This window comes from Xenopus tropicalis, chromosome 1 (assembly GCF_000004195.4).
Source record: "Xenopus tropicalis strain Nigerian chromosome 1, UCB_Xtro_10.0, whole genome shotgun sequence".
In the NCBI taxonomy this organism is placed as follows: Eukaryota; Metazoa; Chordata; class Amphibia; order Anura; family Pipidae; genus Xenopus; species Xenopus tropicalis.
In genome coordinates this window covers 198,515,253-198,526,800 of record NC_030677.2, presented here as the reverse complement: position 1 = coordinate 198,526,800, position 11,548 = coordinate 198,515,253, and positions in this window count along the sequence as shown.

Sequence of the window (11,548 nt, the reverse complement as noted above, 5' to 3'; positions counted from 1 at the left end):
TTCAAAGAAAACTCATGTCAGCCTTCCATGCCACCAACATTCAGTGCAGGCCTTACCTAGGCAATCCTATATATTTTCTACCCCACATTTCGCCATCACAAAAAGGTCAATTAAACACTGTATCATAAAATGTGTGTCTGCCCAGTGCACTCATCTGACCACCACAGAGATCAATGGCAAGTAAGTAGCACCTGGAATGTTCTGCTATGCCTTCTTACCAGAAAGAAGTTACCTTCGGTAAAGAAGATTTTGGGTACCTTAATCTAGCATTCCATAACAAATAAAAATGTTCTACGACCTTCAACTTTTTTTTAACTCTACTTTACAATATGGTTCTTGCCCATAGCATTCCAAAGAACTTCAACCAATTTGTTTACTGCTAAGTCCAACGGTCTTTACTCCTTATTACTAGTCCATCTAACAGCCTTTGAAATAGTTGGCAATTTATGGTAAGCATAATATAGCATTACTGAAGAATCAGTTATAACATAGTGATAGTGTTCAACAGTGTTTGTTTCAATGGATTAGTGGGCTGGGCAACCAGTTCTGCCAGTCTCAGGAGCTACAGGCTGCGAGCGTGCCCGGTTGTTACGCAGGTCAACGAAGACATTAGAAGACCAACCCTTAGTTGCCAAGTTACCTCTAGCTACAAAGCAATGTTTATTTCAAGCCAAGATGCTGAAAACTCAGGCAAGCTGTTTAGTGTGAGATTTATAATGGAGAATTTGGGATTAAAGTAAAGGTAAAGTTAAAGAGGACATTGTCCAATCACTGAAGGAATAAACTGAATGGAGCAATTTTATGGCTGGCAGAACCTTGGCTGTATGGCATGTAGTGCACATGTAATGGCTCCCACTTCACCGGATCACAGAGGAAACACGTTCAGTGATTTGGTTCCGGTTGTTTCCACTTCTGTTCTGTTATCGACATTTTACCCCCAGTTTACAGGGAGGAATCTAGAAGCAAAAATCACTAATGGAGATATCCACAGGGGTTTCAGGAATTTCCATGGAAACCAGGGTGGGGTACACGGACGAAGTGAGGTGCCCAGAAGAAAGCGGGTGTTTCCAGAGTTACAAAGTCGCACTATCACTATCGGATCAGGGAGTCTGAATAATTCCGTGGGACCTGCTCCCGGATACTTTACCAACTTACAGCAATTACAAAGGAAACTTATATCAGGTAAATTCAGTATATTGGATTGTTATACTGAGACTGGGGAACTGGGAGTAGGGTGAAGGCTTGCTGCAAATTGGGTTTCTCCTTTTCCCTGAACACATTAGGGCTCATTTACATCAGCAAGTGCAGTTGTGTTCCCTGCGATTTCCCCACAGTCCCTTACCTATAGCTGCATTGGCGCTGCCCAGTTCTTCCCGCCTTTGGTTCCCAATCAAGTGCTGCTTTGCCTATTGCCTTTCCTTCTGCAGGAAACTTTGCATGACTTCGGAAACATATGCCTTCCTACTGGTGATTCACTTAATTGCCAGTGGGAAGACAATTGGGGAGATTAGTCGCCTGCTGTAGCCGAGATTTACCCTCTGGCGGTTAATCTCCCTGTGGGCCATGGCCTACAGATATGCCTACAGCAGATCCTTTTCACCCTAATGACATGAAGATAAGTATCAGCTATAGACACCTCAAAGGTTGCAATGGGAGAAATTTGCCCCAGGTGAGTTTCCCAAGAAAAAAAAGCCCTAAAATGAAATTTTATTATATATGATATTATAGCCAATTATATAAGGGACATATTCTTAGGCCTGTGGAACCATGGTGAGCCAGTGCGTGCAAAGCTCCTAGATGTTATATATATGAGTATCACCTCTTCTCAGAATGTGCAGGTTATAGAAAATGCTGATCTCAGGGTACTCAGAAAAGAGAATGCAGGAAATAAGTTGATAGAAAGATACAAGCTGCTCTCAGAGATAATATGTTCCCCCCTCTACACAGCCGGCAAGGGGACATGATATTATGCTTTCTCTTTCTTCCAAACTGTTCTCCATCTTGTTGTCCCTCAGGTTCCAGTAGGAGAAAGTGGCTTCTGCCTCCCAGCAGCGAGAGGAAATCAATAGAGAGCTCAGCAAATGTAAACCCACGAATGGCGAGAGGCTGTCGATCCAAAGATGTGTTCTTTCCCCCAGTTCTGGATGTCTGGGCCCAAAATGATGCCATGCAAAGGTCCCTCCTCCAGCGAAGATAACATTGGGCACGTTCAATGGGGACACTAACAGGGCAGTGGGGGAAGCTGATTTCTGTCTGTCTGGTTTAATGCTACCAAGAAATATGAAAGCGATTATCTGATTGGTTGTTATGGGTAACTGTACAGGTACAATGTAGCCCCAGTGCATGTTGCGTTTTAATCTTCCCGCTCTTCCTCTCAGAGGCATCGTGTTGGAACGCAATTATGGCAGCTATTAGTAAGTGAAACACTGAAAGGGTCCTAGGTTTGATTCCAGCCAGCGCACTATCTGTAAGAACTTTCTATATTCTCCCCATTCCAAAACAAGTTAACGAACGAGGAAAGCCTTAATAACTGGGGGTGCCAAAATGTTAGGTGCCCCCCATAAATGGAATCACTATGTTTCATTCTCTGGGCCAGAGAAACTTATCAGAAAAAGATGCAGATGAAGTTTCTCCATGTTGGTTTCCCAGGGGTCGCTCCGGAGCTTTCTGCATGGGCATTAGGGTAACAATGGGGTAAAGTTACCCGGGGAGGGGGGTCCCTAATATATAAGGAAGGGTTTCTTTTTCTTTTGTCTCCATTGGGGCAGGGACTGAAATGGGACTGGAATATGCTGAAATAATAATGAGTGAAAACGGAGCTTTATGCACCAAAATAATAAAAAATTGGGCTTTCACTTTAAGAATAATCAATTTTAATGACCGTAATAAGTGACTGGGAACTAATAGGCCAGTGGATGTCCCTAAGCAAATGTTCCTGCTGAATTGGGCTCAGTGCAGATGAATCCCTGTGTGGCAGAATGTTACATTATCTCTCTGTACAGAGAATAAGCAATAAAGGAGGCTAATCCTACAGCTCGGAGTTTACCTAGAGCAGGGATCCCCAACCTTTCTTACTCGTGAGCCACAGTCAAATGTAAAAAGACTTGGGGAGCAACACAAGCACCATAAAAGTTCATGGAGGAGCCAAATAAGGGCTAAGATTGGCTATTAGGTAGCCTCTATGCACCCTATCAGCTTACAGGGGGCTTTATTTGGTAGGAAATCTTGTTTTTATTCAACCAAAACTTGCCCCCAAGTCAGGAATTCAAAAATAACTCCCTGGTTTGGGGGCACTGAGAGCAACATCCAAGGGGTTGGGGAGCAACATGTTCCCCTGAGCCACTGGTTGGGGATCCCTGCCCTAGAGCATAAAGGGGATACCGACCCGCGTAGTGGTAGGACTTTCAAAAGAAGAACTTTACCCATTATTATCATTTACATTATATACAGGATTATAATCCCTTATATCAGTGGATAAATTATCCAGATACCCACTTCTCTAGGATTGGCTCTCCTTTTGGAGATGGGAGGGTTGCAGACTCCCTGTTGCACTATACACTCGCAGAGATTAGCAGACGGGAGTAAGGAGGGGGGGGAGCCCCTCTTTCTCAAACATGTCAGCCAACCCAATTATAATGGGCAAAGTGCTGGCACTCTAGTAGGATGGTGAACTTGCCCTTTAAATGATCTGCCAAGTCAGCGGATATCCCCGGCCAAGCTGCTGATATTGGGCTATGGCTAGGATACGGGGTGGGGTGAAACAACAATTAAGGGCACAGAACCACATAAATATTGTATGTATAACAGCCATTATATTCAATGTTACAGGGCACAGAGGGGGGGGGGGTTGTTAGCCGGCGCAGGCGTGCGTTACCTATTCCAGGTGTTTTCGTTTGGGTTTTGCACAATAAATCAGATTGGGCTGCGAGATTACAGCAAAGCCACTTCCTACTGTCACATCAGGTTGTTAGAGAGCGAATGTTCTGCTTCAGCCTCACTATTAACCCCTGTTTGCCTGTTTGTATCTGTGTCCAACCCACTGGCCATTAAATATACATATCTTTTGTCTGGAAAAAAAGAACCAATCAGAATGCAGCTTTTAACGATCCTGTCTCAGATCACAGTCCATCCCTGCGCCCCCATTGCTGCTTGCAGTTATATGTGAGAGACAGGGTAGGGTCTACGTGGGGTAAGATAGGGTTAATACACAGGCATGGACTATCAGATATTCTACTGGTTATCAGTAAATGTCCAAATGGTCAGTATTCAGCTTAATACTGTTTGTATATGTATGTATGGTACAAAATTAGCTTTTTTTGTGCTGATTCCCACAAACCCACTACACTATAAAACCACTACCTTGAGAAAAAAATCCAAGATGCCAATATGTTCCGTTGTGGAACACACCGTTTTTTTTACAGTTTAAACCATTTCTGCATTGATCTTACTGGCATGTCTGGGGTTAATATGCCTGTTCACCATTTTATTTAGTGACTGTACTGGCATGCTTGGTTTATTATAATGATTATCCATTTTCTGTAGCCTGTAGGCTGCTAGTCCACATAGGGGCTACTAAATAGCCAATCACAGCCCATATATGGCACCCCCAGGAACCTTTTTGCATGCCCCTTTTATTTAAGAGGATACTATCATGATTTTTATGGTATACTTTTTATTTCTAAATGACACTGTTTACATAGCAAATAATTCACTCTACCATTTCAAATTTTATTCTTGAACCAACAAATGTATTTGTAGCTGTAATATTGGTGTGTAGGCGCCATCTCAGTGCATTGTGCCTGAGTCTGAGCTTTCAGCCAGCGCTACACATTAGAACTGCTTTCAGCTAACCTATTGTTTCTCCTACTCCCATGTAACTGGAGGAGTCCCAAGCCAGACTTGGATTTCTTACTATTGAGTGCTATTCTGATACTTACTGGGAGCTGCTATCTTGCATTTATTCAATACAGATTATAAACTTGAACCCTAATCTTTATACTTATACACAATGAGTTTTTGTTCAATGGAAGCCACTGGCTGCTGGTCAGGGGGGGGGGCGGTTAAGGGGAGCCCAATGTGCCCCTAATTGTGCCTAATGTCCAGACTGGAGAGCTAAAATGCTAAATAATTCCAAAAACCATTGGCAGCTGCCTAGGGCTCTAAGAGGAGCAGGGGGTGAAACCCCAAGGGAGTCAATAAATGGGCAACAAGTGGGCAGGTGGGGCACCTGGGGTGTGGGGCAGGTAGGGAAAGGGGCAGAATTTGCCCCAAGCAACTGTTACAATTGATACATTAGTTGATACATTACTCTGCAGCTGCAGAAGTTTCAGTCCCTACTGACGTCTGTCCCACAATAACTATTAGTGTGAAGACACATGGAGCTACAAGTAGCAGCTACTTGTCGCAGCTACTAAAATAGACAATGCTGATCATTTACTGATAACTGTCTCCACGTGGGTTTTAGCAGAAGCAATTCTCAGTACTGTCTATGGCAGGGGATTTTCTGGCGTTTAGTAGCCATGACAAAGTAGCTACTACTAGTAGATCCGTGTGTCTTCGCCCTTAGTTACCGGCAACTCATTGGCTTCTAATACACCACCAGGGTCTACACTTGCTCCCCATTAGTAACCCATAGCAAACAATCAGCAAGTGTGTCTGTTGACAGAAAGCAGTGGGGTGACGCTGTGACCACTGGTGTTACACAGGAACGAACCCTTCGCTAACACTTGCCTCCAACGCCCGCGAGATACCGCCCGTGTCCCTTCTGAAAGGTGTTACACATTTCCTGCCGTCAGTAACCACAGGATTTCCACTCAGCAGCAGTAAACTAGGCCGACAAAGCTGAGCTCTCATTGGTCTATTCATTTAGTCTATTGAAAATACTTTCCTCAAGTATTTTTTCTACTATTTGTACAGAATTAGAGGGCTTTGTAGGTAACATTCTAGCACCATTTTTGTAGTTTGTAGAATTCCTTTAAAGGGTATTGTATTTAGAATGTCATTTTCCATGCTGCAATGTCATCGTCACTGTGTATGTTTAATCATCATTAACATGGTTTGTAATAAAATGCAATGATGATATTATGCCTTTATGAACTTTCTTGGGCAAAGCGGCAGTTCTTCCATGCTTTATGGCTGAGGTTTGAGCTGTATCAGAGGATATAGCCCAGCAGTACTAGGGGGCTCATGTTTATGCACTGGGCAATGTGCTTTTAGTGGAAAGAAAGGGGCATTGGCACCCTGACCCCCATGTTGCACCCCCAGTCATAAAACAGCTGTCAACTCTCCGGCTGCCAGTGCTGACAATAGAGTTGGCAGTAGAGGGTGACACACGGATGCCCCCTAGTTGCATGGAATTCAGGTGCAAAGGCGCTGGAGGCCACGAGACAGGAGAGTGATTTACTGCCTTGTGTAAGATTTTTAATCCAGTGCAGTCTGCACAGTTTACTACCCAAGGTGCAACTACTACATGCATGGGCCCTAGGGGTCACAGTTTTGCTCACCTTAGTGGTCTTGCAATTCCACCCAGGGCAATAAGTGCTTATAGCAGAAGAAAATTTAATAGGTCCCATGCCTGTACTTAGTCCTTCCTCGTTGGGCACCTGTGGGAGGGGAAAAGAAGAAAGAAAGGCCACATTAGTGCCACCTAGAACACTATATTTATTCTGCAGAGAGCTTTACCATACCTGAGTAAACAGACCTAGAAGCTCCCTCTGTTTATTTTAGATAGCAGCTGCCAGTGGCTTCCGTGTTGCAGCTCTAGCTGCTGGTAGCTCAGATTATGCAGAGGTAGGAGGGGGAGCGAATTCTGATGGGGAGGGGGAGAGGGAGAAAAGAACAAACTAAGCAGACTGATGCTGTGCCCTGTAGAATTTTTTTGAGAGAGGAAGTCTGACACAGAAGAACATGTGTACACAAAAGAGGAAAAGAAATCCTGTGTTTCTTTTGATAGAGGACTCAGTGCAGCGTTCCCGTGAGTGCTTATGGCTGTATTTACATAGACCTTTCTGATAAAGCTTACTTAGTTTTTACCTTTCCTTCACCTTTGATCGGATTCTCCTTTTGGATCCAGTAAACGCCTGTGGCCCAGTCACCGTTATGACACTGGTCACTGGCTGGGAGTGTCTCCCCACTAATAATGACTCTGTATATGCATGGCGAGAGGGAAAATATAGAGGGCTCGGCTCTCTCTTGTAGCTGATGATGCCTAGATCTGTATATAGACCCATAAACAACTCTGTGCAGCATTATCTTGGCTGGTTAAAAAAGTGACAGGTGTCCCATGGGTTTGAATAACTGCATTGTCATGTGTTTGCCCCACCCTTTCCTCTTCCCCTCACCCTTGCTCAGGACTAGTGATGAGTGAATTTTTTTACTGCAAAATTCCGCATTTTGCCATTTTTTTTTTTTTTTTGCAAAACTGCTGAAAAAATTTGGCCATTGAGGAAAAAGTTGGCAATTGTGCAAAAAAAAAGTTTTGGGGTGGCCGCAGATTGGTTCATCACTACTCACGACCCATGTGTTTTTTCAATTGCTTCAATGTATCATTTATATGTCTATATGCTTATCCTGCAGGCAGGGACTTTCTGGCTTCCTACAGTTGATAGTCTAGATGCCAATATAATAATTAAGACCAACGTGTGGTATTTTTGTGGTTGAAACCAGCATAGAAAAGCCACCGCCGATATTAAGTAACGTTCAGAAAGTCCCCCTGGTGGGTGACACAGCCTTCTCAAGTCCCCAGTGTCCCATACAGACATCACACTTACTGGGAACTGATTATCAGTCAAGGTTACAGTCACCCCAAGCTAACACAAAGAAGACACACGTCCATCAAGTTTAACCCTTTATGTCTATGTGAAACCTGCATCACTGCTAGAGGAAGGTAAACAAAAAGACCCTCATAGCTGAGATCACAGAAACCTTGAGAGTGGGCTCTGCCACCATATATGCCCCATACTCTCATGTTTGGGTAAGCAGTTGGGATACTGGGATATAGTATGTAAATTCTCACCTGTAGCAAATATGTTCATGTGTCCAAAAAACCTGGTCTGAACCATTAACCCAGCGGTGCAGGGGACAATGAAAAGTATTGGTGACGAAGAACTTCCCAGTACTACTAGGGCAAATAGATACATTTTGATTTTAATTGCAATGCATATCAATTCATAATAGGTACATTCATTTTCATCAAGTCATGAAGTTAATCTCTAATCAATAATATATAGTTCATCACAATATTAGTGCATGTGTCTGTACAATACAGTTCTGTAGGTTATGCTACCTTATCTCCTTTTTCTTTCCTTCCTCAATTTTATACTCCTCCTATCAATGTCCATCATGCAGAGGGCATCCCATTTAGCAAGAGTTAAGGTGGCCATACACAGGCCGATTGTAGCTGCTAATATCGGTCCCTTGGTCCGATTCGGCAGCTTATCGTCCCATGTAGGGGCAGAAACACCCGACCGATATCTGGCCTGAAATTGCCCAATATCGATCGGGCAGGTTAAAAGATTCAGTCGGATCAATGAGCCGATGCAGTCCCCGAACCGACTGTGCCATTGCCGCCGTTAGAATTTGATCGTTTGGCCCCAGGACCAAACAATCGAATTAGCCTACATTTTTCCGATATTGTAGGTGGGGATATCGGGAGAAGATTCTAACGGATCTTAACGTGTATGGGCACCATTAGATATGGGCAGCCCCCAAAGACCTTGTTATACAGAGACTTGTTAGTTGGGTTTCCTATGGCGCCTGTGCTTATAAGAAAACCAAACTATGACTGCAGCCAAGGGTATATAAGAAGAACCGCCAAGGGATTGGGGTTAAATGGCCAAGCAGACTGGAAGGTCCATCAAGATCTGCTGGTGGAACAATCTAAAGCATCTGTATCTCTATTGTGATGTTTCAGGGCAGTTCTAGCTTCTTCAGGCTTCAAGTTTGCCACCAAAGAAACGCCTAACCCTTCTAACCCTGACCCTCCAACCAGCCAATGAGCATTCAAGCAACAAACCTTATTGTTTTTCTGCAAAAACACCTTGTAGGAGTCAGCTTTTTGTTGAAATGAAAGGAAGTGAGAACTCATTCCAGATATCTGCAGATGCCCTTGATGTGTTTAATCTGTGGTACCAAACTCTCAGCTGCTGCATACCCACAGCCAAACCAGATACACAAGCAGGGCTTCCTGGGACACATTCCAGAGCTGCCTCCTTTCATGTTTGTATGTGGTTTGCTACAAAGCGGTTTTGTTTTCTTATTTGCAGACTTTAGTTTTTGCATGCTAAATAATATCTCACATTAAGCGGTTGTGGGATGAGCCCCCAGGCTGCTTACAGGCTTCAGATTGGGCTCAGATGGCATGAAAGCTTAAGCCTCCCTTCTGTCTGTAAGGTTCCGCTAGCGCTGCCTCTAATCTTGTACAAATAAGGCAAAGCTGGCCAATCTAGGGCACAATAATGAGATGGAATAGAGATAAGAATCGGGGAAGGGATAGTATAGTGGTTGAAGAGTCCATTATACTATTATCAGAGGCAGGCCTGGAAGTACAAACAGCCCCCCCCCCAGCCCACTAAATAGTGACTGCCTATGGCATCCTTCAGCAGCCCCTCTGGCATTGGCCAGAATCCACTGATTGCCAGTCCTGGGCCTGATCAGGGGTGGAGCTAGTTAGGCAGTAGAGGGATGCAGGGTTGGATTAGGTGGTGCAGGGCCCATCGGGACTACTACCCCAGGGCCTCGCACCCCCAAAGGTACCGCCACCGCACCCCCCGCATCTGCCACACCACCCTAACTCCCACCACTCCACCCCCGCCACCCAACCGAAGTCCTCCCCTAAGTGCGGATCTTTCAATGCGTCAGAGGTGCTGGGGGAGCGACAACAGGAATTGGTTCTGGGCCACTGGGGCCCACAGGGTTTTTTCCCAGTGCCCCAGCAGCCCTGTCCAATCCTGGATTGATGTACATCAGGTATAAATGAGGGCGAGGCAGTTTTCAGGGTGCTTGTTCAGTGGGTGATTAAATTAAATGGCCTGGCTTTGACTATTATATACTGGTAGGCTATTGTATGCTGGTGGCTCAAAATTTACTAGGGGTCACTTTAATGTGCTTTGTGCACCATTACTCACTGCCCCGCTGTATAATGTACCCCATGCTACCGATACCCATTATTTCTCATTGTATAATTTGCTTTGGGTGCCAATACCTGTTTTTACTCACTTTATAATGTACTTGGGGTGCTGTTACCCATTGCTCTCACTGTATAATATGCTGCTGATTTCACTGCCCCTGTAATGGGTGTATAATGGGCCAAACTGACAGCTGCAGACAGGAAGGGTGTAGGGTGGGGTTGGGGGGGAAAGGGATGTTTACTGGGTTGTTTTTTTGGTTGGGGCCCCCAGAACACATTTATATTTTGTTGATATCATTTTCTAACATTATGCTGAGTGGTGTTCAATGTTCAAAGGTGCAAAAAAAAACCCCTTTATTATGTTTTTAGCTGGTGTCCCACTAAGGCTGACAGATGTACAGCTGATATTATCTGCCGGCGCTTGTGGTCTCGCTAATAAAGATCCAGCCCGGGGGAACAGCACCAAGAGACAGGATGTCAAGTCACAAGCGAACGCAGGAGAGACGGCAGCTCTGATGCACTGACTCATAGCTGGAGACACGAGGGGAATTTGAGCGCAGACGAAAACAATGAAATGCCATTAGCAGATGGTAAACTGGCGATCAAAGGAGCAGCGAGGGTTAACTGGGTGCTTAGGCGCCCCCCTCGCTTGTCACCTTGGCCCAGAAGGGAATGCAAAGCAGCTCTGTACTGAGTCATGTTCTGATATTCCATTATCATTTAACAGCATAAAATAGTTTAAAGGGCAAGTACCCCTGGCACAATGATTTTCTTTTTTAATTCTAAGCTTCCAATATACAGTAGTATAATTCAACAATTTCAGTGGTGTTAATATTGTTTGTAAATGTCATTGCTAGTGACAGGGGTTGCTGACACAGGAAGGCTTATTCATCAGTTTGTGAATTCTACGGTTTTTTTTGGTTCAAATAAACTCCATTTTTTTACCAGACTTGAGTGTTTCATCATTTTTTTAAAAATTCAGATATAAAAAAAAATTGATTACATTGAACTGTAAACTTGAATGCATAGAATTCATGTTTTACCCATCATCTTCAATGGGTCTACAAACACAAAAATTCAAAAAATTCAAAAACTGCTTAGGGCAACTCCCATTGACTTCTACATGAACCCGCTAGTTTTTTTATGCAAAAGTTTTACATTCAAACATTTCAGAACCGACTTTTTTTTTCTGGGTCCAAATATCTCTCTGTATATATATACAAAACATGAAAACTCCAGACTTATTTGATGCTACAAAAACAACAAGGCTTTACTTTTCAAAAACACAGATTTTTTTTTATATTTAATTTTGGCATTCCTCATGGGGCTAGCCATATTCTTCATTTCCCAGGATGCCACAGCCATGTGACCTGTGTGATAAACTTCAGTCTCTCTTTACTGTTTCGCTGCAAGTTGGAGCTC